The 16,658-nt window shown below is 45.2% G+C and overlaps 1 protein-coding gene and 1 pseudogene across 5 annotated transcripts in view; one reads left to right on the forward strand and one right to left on the reverse strand.

The window, feature by feature from the left end:
• The window catches only part of KCNJ15 (potassium inwardly rectifying channel subfamily J member 15), a 77,676-nt gene that overhangs the window by 39,258 nt on the left and 21,760 nt on the right, over nucleotides 1–16,658 (forward strand). Inside the window, exon 1 of one of the 5 annotated variants that reach the window (XM_027586729.2) lies at nucleotides 8,787–8,806. The exons of the other annotated variants lie outside the window; for them this stretch is intronic. The gene's annotated coding sequence lies outside the window, so the exon portion shown is untranslated. Of the gene's footprint in view, nucleotides 1–8,786; nucleotides 8,807–16,658 lie in introns of those variants that run through there. 5 annotated transcript variants of the gene reach the window in all.
• Nucleotides 12,488–12,636, reverse strand: LOC113918985 (annotated as a pseudogene).

Raw genomic sequence — 16,658 nt, forward strand, 5'->3', positions numbered from 1 at the left:
ATGAAAGGGGAAAAATGAGTAAATCCTTGGCGTGCCTGGGTGGCTCAATTGGTTAAGCGTCTGCCTTCGGCTCAGGTCATGATCCCAGGGTCTTAGGATCGAGCCCCACATCAGGCTCCCTGCTTAGCAGGGAGCCTGCTGGTCAAGAGCCACCAGGTTCCATTGGCCCCTTATGCCCCCATCCATGTTCCTGGGTTCTCCACCTGACCATGTCCCTGGGATCACAGATCACTGTGAGGCCGTGGGAATACACAGGGGACTCAGAGGGGGACCCCTGCAGTAGGTATCCAGTTCTCGGGCTGGTTGGAGGACCCAGGTAGTTAGGTTTGGGTTTTAATCTACATCCTGTTTCAGCTGAAGTTGCCCTGGTATCAGGATGATAACTATGAGATTCTTGTGTGTTTTCTCCAGGACCGCACTGGAGTCTGATCAAGATCATATGGGGCTTGAAAAATATACAATGGGGTTGGGGGAACACTTTAAGGAAAATGAATGCAAAATCATGACTAGAAAATTAGGTACAAAGCTTTGGAGAGGGCTGATATGGGTTATGGGTATAAGCAAGGCTCCCTGAAGCTTGATTTCATTACCTTCATGATAAATCCACTCTGTGTCATACATAATAAAGGCCCAATACTTGCTTTTTGAAGGAATGGTTGCATCCACTTATGTAAATTTTAACTGCTGGCTGCCCTCTGAGTAACCGGAAAATGATAAGCAAAAATACTATCGTGCTTACACATACCTAAGATCAGTAATATATGGAAAATTGATCTGAGCGATATGTAGAATGTTTCTCATGCCACTGGCAGGTTGCCGTGAAATGTAGATCCTTGCACTGTGGCCAAACCTTTAGGCCATAACTGGGCCCAAGGGCAAGATGCTATCAAAGTTCTGTTTTTCCTACAGCCGACTGTGTGGGCACTGAATTTAATGGTGCACTTTTTCCATTTGAAAAGCCCTCACTCAAGTTAAAGCCAGAAGAACATCGTGCTAGTCATGAGCCTAGAAGCTAGCATGATATGAAAGGCATTGAGAATGTGCTTCTTTTCTAACAGGCTGGAGGGTTTGCCCCTGTGAAATGTCCATGAAACGTCCATGTGTCTGGCAAGGGACAGCCTCTTCCCTCTGTTTCTGTTAACACTGTTTCCAGGTCCGGCAGCCGGGTAACTGCCATTTCTCGGTACGAATGCTTGCAAAACCCATGCCTACCAGGCCAGATAACGCTTTCACTGCCTCCCACCTCCTCCGACTTCCTTACTACTATTATTTACTCCTCTGACTAATATTTCGTGCAGCCCCACTGGGGACACCTTTCCAGACTATGATTGCTATGGGGTGGCAAGGTGTCGTGCACTCCAGGAAAGAACATGTTGTGATGTTCATGTGTCCCTTGGCTGTGAGTTGTACTTTCGGGACCTGCACTGTCCCTGCAGGTGACTGGCCGGCCTTCAGGATTGCAACATGACCACAGATAGCCCCTAAGAATGTACTTACTTTTCATCTCTTTGTTTCTCTACCTCCATCTGATTCCCTCAGGATTTAAGTGGATTTTCAAAGGCACATCCACATACCCTCACACAAATACAACATGACATAAAAGTAGTTGAAAAAGAAAAAATATGGGTAAACCTCAAAGAGGTAATTTGATTAAATCATCTGCTTGCTTTATATGAGTTTTATCTATTAAAAAAAAAAAACCACAAACTCAATGTACACAGGCCCACAGTGGCAGAATCTTATTTGTGACTTCAGAATTAAATGTGAGTTGTAAATACACTTTATATTTGAACCAGGGAATCAATGAGGCCCTTGCTGGGTCTAGTCTTATCATACATCATATTTTATAATTCCTTTGAATTACATTGTCTATTCTCCCTCTTAGGATTTTTTTTTTTTTAGTATCACTATGTCTGTAATTTAATTGTCCATAAACAAGGGGACAAGCATCCTCCACTGGTTTAGACTCAGGTCTGGCACGAGCACCAGGAAGCCATCTATGACCCACCACACCTGGGCTAGCAGCCCTGTGTAGACGTCCCTCCCCACCCTGGACTAGCTGGTTCCTACCACTTGGCCTCACATTATAAGAACCCATCTACTTGTCTCTTTCACCTACTGAATTGCAAGCTCCATGATGATGGAGATTTTATCTGATTCTTCCTCTACTCTCCCAGAGCTTGGCCCAAATAATTCCTCAGGTGATGCTTGTTGAATCAACACGCATTGACATGAAGGTGGGATTTTTGCCATAATTACATCTTCAGTTGAACCATGACCTGCATTTATGCCAACAGAGAACTTTTTATCCAAAGTGTTTTAAAAACACGTATATCTGAAAACTACAAACTGGTGCATTTTTTTTTCCCTTGCTGAACATTACAAAGTGATAGATCTACTGCTAGAATTGCTTCAGTGGGGTTATTATGGAAGGGAGACATATTTTTACAAGTTTCTACAGGGCACCCCATACCTACAACAAAGTAGTTGAGTAAACCGCATACAGGGAAAATAGGTGGCACGCAAAATATTTTGGAAAGAAGGAAATTGAAATAAAACTCCATGGCTTTGGCATGGGAGTGTGGACTGGAAGTTTGATTCTGGGGATGAAAACAAGGGAAAGAAAGAAGAGGAGGAATTTGCTGCAATCCCAGTGAAGAAGAGGGTGATTTTATCCCTGGTGTGGCCAATCCAAGACACGAGGTCCTACCGTCACATCATTCGAATTGCCCTCAAGTGCTCTGTTTTGATCTGGCCTGGGTTAGCATACCTGGGGAAATACGGGTATTTGGCTTGCAATATGTTTTAAATTTTAAGTTGAAGAGAATTTTCTAAGATTTCCAATATTAAGGATGAAATAGTCTAGGACTAAAACTTACAAGAGCCACCTTTCTGGGATCACCATCAAATGCATCTCCAACTGGGAGCAGTCTATGCCAGCACACGGCGTTTCAGAGTCTAAGGCTGTATGAGCATATGTATATTCAAAAATAAATTTTATAACGATGAATATTAGCTTGTCTCGTCTAGTCTCCTGGGGATGTTTTCTAAACTATGCTTTTTGTAGCACACTCCGTTTAGTTTTCAATATCTGAAGAAACGGTCTATGACATTTCTATGACTAGCCCTAAAGTGGGTGGAAATGAATATTTAATGAGTTTTTAATCAAATCCAATCAGGATTTTGAATGGTTGGGCTCCAGCCCCAGTCCCGTTTGCCCAGCACACGTGAACGGGCAGCTTGCTTGGCAGGAGCCTGGGTGGCTGAGGGAGAAGCCTCAGTGCTTGATCTCAAGGAGCCCCCAGTCTGCTTCTGTGAGGACGTGTGGGTGGGAACAGAAGTGGAAAAATAGTAAACACCGCTCTAAGAGCAGAACATCCGTCGTGCCAGGCAGAACACAAGAACTGCTGGAGGAGCCATGGCAAACAGCTGGAGATAGTCAAGAGATAAGACCAGATGTGTCTGCGACAGTTGGGAAAGGCCTGGGGTATTCCAGAGAGCCTTGGAGAGTGAATAGGACTTTGAGAGTCAGGAACGGAGGAGAAGCCATCAGAGTCAGAGGATGGCAGGGGCACCAGGGAGAGAAGGAGGCGCAGTACTGCCAGGAGTCAAGGTGATGATGCTGAGTGCTCCCTGAAGGCCACTTGGTTCTAGGTCCGCCTTAATCCTAACAACAACTGTTCATCCTATCCAGTAGGCTTTATTATGAGCCTTGTTTTTGAGAGGAAAACAGGGCACAGAGGTTATGTAACTTGCTTCAGAAGGGGTGAAGCCATCTTTGAAGCAAGGTCATTGGCCTCTAGAGACCATGCCCTTCAGTGCTGAGCCTCTGGAGATGAGATTCAAGAGCAGGCTGGTTGCCAAGGACTGTTTGGGGTTCAGTTTGCCAAGCAGTGAGGAATCACTGGAAGCTTTGGTTTTGGGGGTTCTGAGCTGCATTTAGGAGTACTGGTCTGGCAGTAAAGGCCATGTGACTTGCCAGAAGGGTGTTTTGAGAGGCCGGGAAAAGGCATGAAGACCTGGAGCCCAGAGTGACAGCAGAAGGGAAAAAGAAGGTGCTCGCTGGGTGCATTAGAAGGCAGGATCTCTGGGCTTGCACTAGATTATGTGGGACGGAAGGATTTTACAGACAGGCGGCGGGATGGGGATGCCATTGTTTGGAACCAAAAATCAGGAGGAGTAACTACGTTTAGGGAGAATGAATAATATGATTTCTGTTTGGGACAAGTCAGTTCTGGGCATTTTTCTAGGAAAGGTGTGCCAGGGGATGGTGAAAACAGAGTGGATCTCAGAAGAAGTGCTGTTGGTCAGCAGCAGTTAATGTGATGGGACCAAGAATGGTCAAGAGGGCTAGGTGGAGGACACAAGAGACGGTGTACAGAGAAATAAAGGAGGATGAGCATCGGACCCTGGGGGACATAACTGGCAAGGGCCTGGTTGGGGAAGAGGGAAAGTCTACCACGTAGAAAGAGAATGAATCATCAGAGAAGCAGATAGAGGACTAAAGTAGCAACCGACAGTAGGAACTTTCTGGAGACGCTCTTGCTGACACCACCTTGACTCATTTATCATAACAGGTAAGAGCAGGTTTGGAAGCTGAGGGAAAGAAGCTGCTGGTGGTCTGATGGTGTCAACAAGAAAAGACGGGGGGAGGACCGGTGGCCACTTCCCAACTCACGCCGCAGATAAAAAATCAGAGGATTGAGAGATTATCGTTTGGCTGGCAAATCAGGGTCCTCAGAGGCCTGCAGGGTGGCTCCTTCTGAGCCTGTTGATAGTGAGTTTCTTTCCCTCCATGCCCCGTTCTAAGGGTGGCTAGCCCATTCCTTTTCCTCCTGAAACTCAACCAAGTGATTCAAAAAATTCACCTCTATCCCGATTTTCAAAGTATAGGCTTAGTGCAGAGGGGAGCTTACATGTGTTCCTGAAGGAAGATTCTAGCAACTCAGGCCCTTTCACACCTGGGTGACTACCTGGTTTTTCCAAGTTATGAGCTTCAGTTCTCCTGAGACTCTCTGGATAAATGACAAGCCCATCTTGAATTCGAATGGGTTTCCAGTAAAAAGGGAAAGATAATGCAGTGTCTAAATTTGCTAATTACTGCAATGATTAAAGCAAGACTTTTCAAGTTTATTCTTTCATAAGATCAGTGACCTTTTGAACACAAGCAGGATCTGACAAAGACAGTCCTAACAAGGGAAAGAGAATGAGCAAGCCATGCCAGTTCCCTCGGAACAATTAGCTGCTGTTGGCATTGGACCTACAGCTTAAAGTTTGTTTTGCTGGGACTACCTTCTGGTTTCTTGGTGTTGTGCTGTGATTAAACAAAACTTCAGCAAAACATAAAGGACTGTATTATGGTCATTTTGAAAAATATATAGGGGGATTAAAAGAATGGAAGCTTTCGTTTTCTTAGCAAAAGTCAAGTGAGGAATATTTTGGAAACTTCTGGGTAGGAGAACATACGTATGTGACAAGAGTTCTTCAAGCCCTACAGAAACAGAAGATGAGTGAGAACAAGCCTCTGGCAGGTAGTTGTTAAGAGAGGCAGGCTGATCTCATGACAAGAGACTCTGGACTTTGGAAGCCGACATTCCTGGATGTGAATTCCTGGCATGTAGACTCCCAGCCACAGAGCCCTTGGTTAAGGCCCAGTGACGTTCTGAGCCTCGGCATCTTTGCACATCTGGGGGCACATGGGAAGCCATCAATCAATAGAAACTGGTTCCTTCTGTTTCCATTCAAGGTCCCCACCTCCTGCGTGGATTCCTCAACATCCCGGCCGCCCCCCGCCCCAGCCCAAGGTGAACACAGGCTTTTCTTTAAGGTGGCTGGAGAGAAAAAGGGTAGATTTGGAGGCAGAAGTGCTAGATTGGAGGGCTGTGTGATCCTCCACCAGTTATCTAACTTCTCAGTTTCTCATCTGTAAACTTGGAGGAATTCCTGCCACAGGGATACCAGGGAGTTAAATGAGGTGCTTTTTGTGACAGTGTCAGGAAGGCTGTTCTGTCTTCTCAGAATCAATAGGATAACAAGCATTCTCCAAATGACCAGAACGAGCTTACTTTCCTCTCTAGGGACTTAATTCCCTTTTTATACAGTTCTGTTTTTTAAAAATTGACTTTATAAAAGAACTCAGAATTCCAGAGTCTAGGTCACCACCCTTAACAAAATCTTCAGATTTTTTAGTATTCTTTTACTTACAAAAAGGATTCTACCCCGGGGCACCTGGGTGGCTCAGTCGTTAAGCGTCTGCCTTCGGCTCAGGTCGTGATCCCAGGGTCCTGGGATCGAGCCCCGCATCGGGCTCCCTGCTCAGCGGGAAGCCTGCTTCTCCCTCTCCCACTCCCCCTGCTTGCGTTCCCTCTCTCGCTGTGTCTCTCTCTGTCAAATAAATAAATAAAATCCTTTTTAAAAAAGGGGGATTATACCCCTATAGCTACTCCAACTTGGATGAACAAGATTTAGATTTGGCAGAAGCTGATTTACTGGGTTGTTCTCTTTGCAAATTCAATCAGAAATTACCCTTGTAATTGTTTTTGACTTCATATTTCCTTCATATTTGTTTTTGCTGACAAGAACACACAGAAACATTAAAAAGGTAGCTTTCTCCTAGGTTTTATAAGGAGAGGAGAGTGACAAAGAGAAATACTATGAACTTGGCATACAAATGAACCATGCTCTGGAATTTGGGTGGGTCTAGGAAAAAGTACAGACTCCAGTGGAAAACATACATGGGTGTGTGAGAAATCCCTGTAAACTATAAATTGAGTACATACTGCACAGGCTGGTATGGAAAGAAACCACAAGACTCTCTAAAATCAGGGAAAAGGAGACAGAGAGGAAGTTTGGCACCAAAACACCAGGTGTCCCTGGGAGTTGGGGACGTTTGCAGTTAGGAGCGGTCTTGCTTGGATTTATGGAACCTGACTATCATAAGCATCAACCCGGGTATCTGTTAGCTAGCGTTCTCCACCACTGAGCTCAGTTTCTCACGCTCCTCTCCCACCTCTCCTTACCAAGCTAGCTACCCTCCTCAGAGTCCTGCTTTACACCCTGTGTTGGGTGCGTTCAGCCGGCCGTTGGTGATCCTAGTTCTAATGCAAGGCAAGCTTTCTTATTTCCCTTTTTTGAAGGGAGGGTGCTGAAAATCAGGGAGACCAGATACTTGTCCGAAGTCACCAACCCAAGTACCTTCCACAGGGCATTTTCCCTTGTCCCCAGGATGCACCCATCAGGTGGGCCTTGGCCCAAGCTTTCAGACTTTAAGGACTTGCCCCTCACTGTCATACCGGAAGACCTGAGATTTGAACCCAAGTCTGTCTGGCTCCAACCCTATTCCTTTCCACTATATCATGCTGCTTCCCTATCACCAAAATGCTCAAGACGAAGCTGAGCGTGGAATAATATGCAACGAATATGTGGTGATTCATCGAATTTTGTCAAAATCAAGGGAAGATAACAAAAATCTGTAAATTGGACCAGAGCGTGTGTGTGTGTGTGTGTGTGTGTGTCTGTGTATGTGTGTATACAGAGAGAGAGAGAGAAGAGAGAGGACGGGTTTAACACAGATGAACCATTCCTACTGTCCCTAAACTGTTGACATTGCTTAGTAGTTCCTTCCCTGAACTGTCATTCTTAAGGACGGTCCTATAAGGAAAATCCCTGAGGACTGAGCTGAGCACCGTTTCGGTATTTTTCTAGTCAGAAAGCAGTGAGCCCGTGCTATACCGCTTTCAGTGTGTAATCATCCACACCCTGGCAGCAGGCCTGGTCATTGCTATTCCATACAGATAGTCCACATCCTGTCCAGAGGTCGTTATGGGAGCAGATTGGCAGAGAAGAAACATCTGTGGAAATGCATGTGGAGGTCATGGAAAACGAAGGTGCATGAGGTCCATCCAATGTCGGAAATTTCTAGTGTGTTCCCATTTGTTTATTATAATTATCCACCACAGGGGCTGCTTCCTATCCTGGTGTTTTAAAAAACAAGCCACAAAACTTGTGACCTAGCACCAGGATCGGGCCCATGACAGTGTGAGGCCCATGACAGCTTTGAGAGCTACTAAAATGTGATTCTTTGTTGTTGTTGTTGTTGTTGTTGTTATTGTTGTTGTTTTAGATTCTATTTATTTATTTGAGAGAGAGAGAGAGCACAAGTTGGGGGGGGCAGAGGGAGAAGTAGACTCCCCGCTTAGCAGGGAAACCAACATGGGGCTCAATCCCAGGACCCTGAGATCATGACCTGAGCTGAAGGCAGATGCTTCACCAACTGAGCCACCCAGGCGTCCCCTAAAATGTGATTCTTGATCAGATAATTTTCCAAGGTTCTAGAGCCTTTGGAGAGGATTCAAGAGAGAGAAAGAATTTCTAGTGCCCCGCAGGACCTGTGAAGAATGAGAGAATGCCGTACTGACTTCCACATGGTAGTTCTGCTTGGCAGTTTCTGTTGCCAAATAGCTTTTAAAAAAAAATCAGATACAGATACCGTTTTTGGCAAAGGGGCTGTCATTTACCCATAAAAACCAAAGTCCTGTGCTGGGAGTCTTTGTGGCCCAAGGGCTCTGCTGTTCGTTCACCGCGGAAGTGGGTGAGGACAGCTCGAACGCCCAGCTTCTGCCTCCTGGGGTAGAGGACAGGTTCCCACCCATTCTCTCAGCTATCACGTGAGCACAGAGCCTAAGGTTTGGACTGCACACACCCTCCTGGAGCCCCAGGATTCTTTCCTGCAGAGCCAGGTCCAGTCATCACCACCCTGGATCTCCGGGACCTTCTGTTGAGCAGGGCCCTGGCACCCGGACTCGAGGTAAGACCCCCAAAGTGCTTCCCGCTGGTCTCCCAGGGTGGTACAGAAGGAAGGGAAAGATAAAACGCCCAAACCTCAAAAGACCAAGGAATTTCTGGAAGGTCCGACCAAAATGATTCATCTTGACCTCAGGCATATTTTTTTTCCCTACGCTCTCTCTTCTATTTCATTTCTACTAGAATGTGTCTTACTGATTTGAAGAAAACTTCCACTTTTGAAATTTCTAGTGCTTAAATATGCATGAGCACAACTCTGTGAGATTGCAAATAAAATACAGCATTAACTTTGTTAGGAAAAAGAGTGAGTAATACTTGTACCCTATACTGTAAAGACTGAAATTCCAATTTACTTGCATAAACAAAAACTTTGGGTATCAAACTGTTAATAATGCATCAAGCATGCTTCTAAAAATAGCAATTAGCTATTAATTCAGATTAAATTTACAAATAAGTAACTTGCAGAATTAGTGCTGAGTTTTGAGCCTTAAAGACCTTGATCTCAAGGACACGGTATATGACAAATGCAGCTGTGTGAACAAGCACACATCCTTAGGTGTATTTCTTTCAATATCATGTATCATATTATTCACAAACTGCATTGCATGTGAAAAGTAATAAGATGTTTAAAATATTAAATGACAGTAGCTAGCTAGGAGCCCAGTTATCCTTATAGATTGACCCAATTTACCTTGGGCTTTTAGAACCTACTTAAGGCCTGAATAACTCTTACAACTTTTGACAGTGAGGAAGATCCTACATATATTGCTATAAATTCATCTTATCTCTGAGAGACGACTTACATGTGTATAACTTTATTTAATATCCCTAGCTACTTATTCTAATACTTGAAAAGCTCCTTTGCTTTCCTTCCTTCCTTTCTCCCACCTTCTCTTCCTTCCTTCCCTTCTTCCTCCCTCCCTTCCTTCCTTCCTTCCTTTCTTTCTTGATATCTTTTAACCGGTGTCTCCCCTTTTTCCAATATTAACAAGGCAATTTCCCCAGCTTGCAAATATTGGGACCTATTCATCTCTAATAATTCTCTAGTCAGTCTGTTCCAATGTCCTATCAATAACTTACCAATTACCCATGACACCTGAGATCTCTCCCACCAGAATTTAGGTTGTGAATTTTCACAGGGAAATTTATTCTTAAAACCAGGACGGTCCATAAGACCAAGGGCATAGTTAGCCCAGAGCTGTGTTAGCCCTGCATCCGCGTTGTTGAGCACCAACAGCTACACATTCAATGTGCACGTTAAAGAAGTGAAGTTTCAGAATTTCGCGTGCGCTCTGATGTTCACCGCTGCCCATGCTGAAGAGAGCTTGGAGGCCATTTCGTCCAACCCTCTCATTTTACAGATGAGGAAAACAGGCCTAATTGATAGCTGGCAATACTAAATTATAGCCCTTCTAAAACTCAATAGCAGAGTTAGTAGGCTTCTTAATGTGCTCAATTACCATATGGATCCCACGAGCTGATGAGTGTGCTGTGACCTTGAGAATTTACATTCTGTGGTTTTCAGATGTTTATGTTTCTAACGTGGTATTTGTAATCCCAAGGCCCAGTAACCTTTTACCGCGGAGGCCTTGCCAGTCCCCGGTTCTGGGCACCTCCCTTCTTCCATACTCAGCCAGGGCTCCCAGGCTGCGCAGGATCTGCAAAGTCACAGCAGGTGCAGCCGAGAGACCAGGTCCTGTGTGAGGGCCTCATGGGCCCTGTGGCCGGTTGAACTCCTTTCTTCATCTCTTGTCTCCTCTCCTGGCCTCTAGGGATCCAGCCCAGATCCTTGCACCTCCTTCAGCCCTGCTCATCTTGCCCCCAAATGACCATAGCATCATTCCCTGGACTAAGAGCACAGTTCATCAAGCTTCATCCTCTACGGCTTAACATTTTTCTATAGCTTTTCCTATCTCTCTTTCCCGTCCCCTCAACTGGAACAGAAGCTTTATGAAAATAAGCATTTCACTTGTACACCGGTATCCCCCGTGTATGGAATAGTCTGGAAAAGAGTAGGTGCTCAATAAATACATGTGCAGTGGGTATGACCTTTCCTCTTTCCCTCCTGTCTTTGGGAAACAGGTGTCCCCCTCTTTTCTAGGACTTAACCTCTGGGAGCATCAGTGTCTCCTGTCAGCCCTCAAAACCTTGACCTCTAATTCATATCCTCTTTCCTGAAATCTTATTTCCTTAGTTGTCCACTCTGCTGAACTTACATTGCTGTCCAACCATCTGTCTGCCCTTTCTCCAGCTGCTTTGCTGCAAAGTCCTCTCTCCTTCTCCTCAATGTAGTCAGTCTCCAAGGTTCTACCCTCAGATGCCTTCGGCTCTTGGTATTTTTCTTTTATATAGATCTCTTTGACCCATGTGGTTAACTTTTCGAGTCTTCATCATGAGCCCCAAATTTATTTCCTAGAGATGAGCATCTCAATGCAAACATGATGAGAGCCAACCTCACAATGTTGCCTTCAATACTCTCTGCTTTTCATCTAAGTCTTCCTCTTCATCCAGGGACCAAACCCCAGAGACCTATCAGCTCCAGGTCCCCTGCCACCATCCCACATCTAATAGTTGTGTGGATTTACCCTGTTGGTAAGCCAAGGTGGTGATGCCCTTGAGTTCATGCACTGCTGAGTGAATTTAACAGCATCCCGAATAATGTCTCTATAGCTACTCTCCCCATCTCCACCTGTCTTGCTACATGAGCCTGGCTTCTTTTTACCTGTTGAAATGATTCAGTTTGATCTCCGTGGCCTTTTAAAATCTACTGCCAGTACAGCTTTCAATCTGTGTTCATACTAACTTTCTTGAGGGCCCACAGTGATTCTTAACCATCAATACACACTAGAAGCAAATAGGGAATTTTGAAAAAGTACCAAACCTCAAGCTCCAAATAATATGTCCCTCCTTTCCCTCCTCCTAATGAGAGATTCTGATTCAATTGACATGTGCGGAAGCCAAGGTACCGGGGCATTTAAAAAATTTCCCCAGATGTTTCTTAGATGCAGCCACAGTTGAGAATTATTGATATAACCTATAATCCAATCAAATGAACGTACTCAGGAAAGTACTTTACCTCACATCATACTTTTGCCTGGGCAATTCCCCTCACAGGCAATTCCCTTTCTTTTATTTCCTCTTCCTACAGAAAATGCATGAAGACTTCTCTGGTTCTTTCAGTTGGAAAGAATCAATCCTTTCCTGGAAGTTTCTGTATGTTTCTATATTTTACATTCATTCATGTCAGCTGGGAAGACACTGAGTTAGATAAAGACAGCAGAGAGTATTAGAATAAGACAAAGTCCCTGTCTTTACGCGGCTTACAGTGGGACAGGAGAAATACATGAGCCAGCAAATAACATGCGTTTTGTGATAGAAGTCTGTAAGTGTCCACAAGATAATGTGTAGCCATAAAGGATTCTATTCTGCTTGGTGTTATAACAATTCACGTATATGTCATCTCCTCTATCAGATGGTATAATTTGAGGACCAAGAGCAGACGTGAGACCACATTTTCTTATAATAGTGTTAAATGTTTGCTGAATAAGTGAGTGAGTGAGTGAGTGAGTGAGTGAGTGAGTGAGTGAGTGAGTGAATGAATGATATGCTGGTCATTAGGCATCACTGGGGAGTAGTAACAGCTTCCAGGAAATAGTGGCCGGGATGGAGGGGTTGTCACCGCTGGAGTTTAAAAACCATGTCATCATTTTTAATCCTAGGCTATGTGTGAGTTTTACAGTTTTCCTCAATCATCCTTTCCATAGTTTATTTAATTAGCAATAATCACGCCTCGGATAAACCTCATGGGCTATGATACTGCCACTGCACAAAGCTCCATAGTTTATTTAAAACGGTAATAGGAATAGCATTAGAAACTAGGTCCCATTTCTCATGACCGAGAAGAGGGTAATGGTCTGCCCAAAATAATAACTTAGCCCCTTTGGCTTTAATAAATAAATCCTAGAGATCAAATGTGATGGTTTGATGGATAAAGAGAAGAACTGGAGGAGATGAGAAGAAATAGCTGCCCACCCTATTGGTCCATGAGCCTTCCCTCCTTTCGTTCTGACCTTACCATGGTCTTCAAGTTAAGTCCTTGGGCCTCTTAACAAATATTGTTAATATCTTTAAGTTAATGAAGACAAATAGGATTCTGCAGCATCCAGGCTAATGTTGTGTATGTGTGTGTGTATGTGTGAATGTGTGTGTATGTGGTGTGCATGTGTGTGCATGTGTGTATGGGGTAGGCAGGGTAAATAAGGGAGGAACCAAAGCACTTGTGAAAGCAATTACACTTCTTTAGTGGAAACCTCTAATCCCTTGAGGAGCTATAGGTATGATTAATCATTCCCTAAAAAGGAAGCCATCCTCGGAGAGAAAAGCCATATCTGAACATCCATGTTCTCTTTAAGGTCACCCGTGAATCACAGTGTAAGGGTCATCAGCGGAGGAAGCTGAAATGGTCAGGCCAGCTTCCGGGAGCATCTGAGTCAGGACAGACAAAAGGAAGTGTTTCTTAACCCAGAGAATTGTAGCACGGTGGAAACTCACTTCCCACAGAGGTGGAACAATGTGTAACCATAAGTCACTTCAAAGAAGGAATTCAGAGAACATCACATGTACTGATAAATGGGTTGAAACTGCTCACGTGTTTTGGGTCATGTCTTTGACCTTTATTCATTCTTTAACTTATAGGTCAATTATTAATCCATTTATTGATTCATTTGTTGACTCATTTATAGAGTGATGAGTATAAGTCATCAAAACTTTTTTTTTTTTTTTTGAGCACCTACTATATACCCAGGACTGTGTTACTGGTGCGTACAAAGATGAACATGGCCCAATCCCTGCTCTCAAAGAACTCACCATCCGGAAGGGGAGTTGGACGCATTAAGAGAAAGTCATGATGCTGGAGTGAGGGTACTGCTAGTATGCGTTACAGTGGTGAAGGAGAGGCAGGGCCTTAAGTGAACCCTCAGTGGGAGGAGTTAGCCGGCTGAACCACAGGGGTTCAGCTAAGGGAATCTCACACTAGGATGGGCTTCTCAGGCAGCCGAGACACTAGGAAGGCAAAGGCAGCTAGAAAGGTGTGGGGCAGCACGCGGCATGCAGAGAAGTGAGAGCAGTTCATCATCACTGAAGCATGGACGATGGAGAGAACATCCAAGGGTGTCACCAAAATGGTAGCCAGGTGTTCTCACTTGGAAAACTCGGACATAGGGTAAAAAGCTTAAGACTTTATCACGTAAGAAATGAAAAACAATTTGAGGGCTGACACAGGGAACTGACATAGACATGTTCTCATTTTTTGAAAGGGAGATTGACTCTTAAGAGGGAGCCAGAGTGAAGAGGGGCCAAAAGGCAGCCAGGGACGCAGTGAGCAGGGTGAAGCCTTGAAAGGGCAGAGGAGCTGGGGATGGAAACGAGGACTGTTCTGGAGGCAGAACTGAAGACCATGGGTTGTGGCTATAAAGGAAGAGGGGAGGGGAGGCAGACTGGCACGAGGCTTGGGGGGCCGTGGAGCCTCTCACAGAAAGGACACAGGAGGAGGAGCACCCTCTGGGTGGGGTGCTGCATGGCAGCACCGTACACCTCCAGGGAGGCCGACTTCGTGGGCGGGATCCCTCCTGCATCTTCCGCCAGTACGCGGGGGTTGTGTTGCAGGGGACCAAGGCAAAGTAACCTTTTCTCCACTCAGTTCATCAATACACCAGTACATAGGAGCATTCACTTTGAGACCCATGGCTGCTTTTTCTAGCATGGCCAGACTCTAAGCTGCCTTTCTTCCATAATTCGTTCATTCATTCATTCATTCATTCATCAACATTAAGCCCCTGCTGAAACTTTGGCATTAGCACCCTCACTATAAGGTATGACAGCTTATATTCCAATGAGGGGCAATGAAGTGTGATGCACAATGAGCTGGATTTTGAGTCAGACCAACCAGGATCTAAATACTGTCACCACTACTGATGGGTTGTGTGGTCTTAGGCGAACTTCCTACTTGTCTGAGCCCCTCATTTTCACCGGAGTTCTACCAGTTACTCCGCCATTTGGAGTTAAGGAGTAAGAACTGCCAACATAGTGCTGGTCACATGTATGTTCTCAGCTAATGGTTGTTGGTAATTTGATAAGTGTTATTGCAATGAGATATACATAAGGAAGCAAACAGTTCCACCACTGAGGTAAAAATTCTGAGAGACAGAAGCACAGGGGCTGACCGGGGAGCACGTAGGGAAATCAGGGGAACAGGGGAAGCACCTTCTAGAATGAGCAGTGTCTCAAAGGTAGGTAAGAGAAAACAGGTGGAGAGAGGGAGAGAGCTTTCTAGCAGTTGACCTGGGAGGTTTGGGAGCACTGAATCAATCAATAGAGGACCAACGCATTAGGGCAACTATGAGTCATTCAGCGTGGCTTGTGCAGGCTGAGGAGCGGCTGGTGACAAGGCAAAGGTAGGTGGCGCAGCTCCTGGAGGGCGCACACACCATGTGCAGAAGGTCAGGAGCTCAGGCCTTGGTTTGTAGATAACCTGGGTTCCTGAGCTGGGCAGTGGGGGAGCGCTTTCCGGAGATCACCAAGGCTGCACCCTGGGGAATGCTTTAGAGGGATGGCCACTGGAGACAGGGACCTGGTTATGAGCCTGCTTCGATCACCAAAGAAAGAAAGTATGTGCCTCCAACCTAAGGTGATGGTGGTAAGAAGGGAGAGGGGCAGCTTCAAGGTATCCCAAGCTTGGCCGTGTGATGCAAAGCATTCTCCTTAGCTGAATGTTTTGTCCCTCCCCACAACCCAAAGACAGCAATTTGGCCTTTCTCGTTCCGTGAGGGTTATTCACCAGTGATCACAAGGATACAAGAGTTGGCACACAGGGAACACAGGGGTACATTGCCCGGGCTTGGCAACCAGGGTCCCGTTCCCAGCTCCATTCTCTGAAAATGGGATCTTTCCTGGAAAATAGGGCTGAAGACAGATATCCAAGATAAAACATTAAGAATTGGCCTACTAGGTATAATTCAGGGGCCAACTCATGTCAAGGGGTCAACGTCGTCGTCCCTTAGAACTTCCTCTTTCATCCTCTCCACGATCCTTGTTAATCCCGAACACATGCTCCCGGGCATTGGGGTGTTCGACTCTGAGTCCTTTTGGGCTGCATTATGTTTGTGGGATGTGGGCCTAGATTCAGAGGAAGCATCGTCTTAATCACATGTCGCTTTTCCCTGACACCAGCCACACAGGATAGAAGATGCAGATATTTGAAAATGGGTTCGCAACTGCTATTGCAGAGTACAAGGTGGCTCAGAAATTGAGCTAAAGCTTGTGGTTCAAATTAGACCGAAGCAGTCTTTTTGAAGTTGTCCCGGGACACACTAACGTGAATGGCCAGCTACACTGTGTGAATTAGGAGAATCATTTTGTTTGTCAATAACGAGTGTGTGTGTTTTAACTCACAAATATTCATTGAGCACTCTATGTATTTTTCTCCTCTTCCTTTGGACAAAGAACATTGGTAACCCACTGACTCTCAACACCAGGGTCCCATCAGGGTGAGGGTGTACAGAGGTAGCTCTTTCTAGTCAGAAACTTCTGACTTAGTTTTCTTCGACTTACCGTTAGCACCATGGGATCTTTGATGATAGGAGCTGTCAAAATGTTGGTTTCTAGCCATGCTTCTCATAAAGGGGGTTTCCAGATTTAAGCCAACAGAGGAAGAGAATTGCTGACTACAGGACTGGCCTACGATGCTCTTTAACGTTCTCTTTTTTTAAATGAAGCCAGCTAGTGACCTTGAACTTTCTCCCATAGGTAAAGCTCCTTTCGCAACAGAGTTGTGTAAGAGAAATCAGCCTTCCTGGCCC

Source organism: Zalophus californianus, chromosome 1 (assembly GCF_009762305.2).
Source record: "Zalophus californianus isolate mZalCal1 chromosome 1, mZalCal1.pri.v2, whole genome shotgun sequence".
NCBI lineage: Eukaryota > Metazoa > Chordata > Mammalia > Carnivora > Otariidae > Zalophus > Zalophus californianus.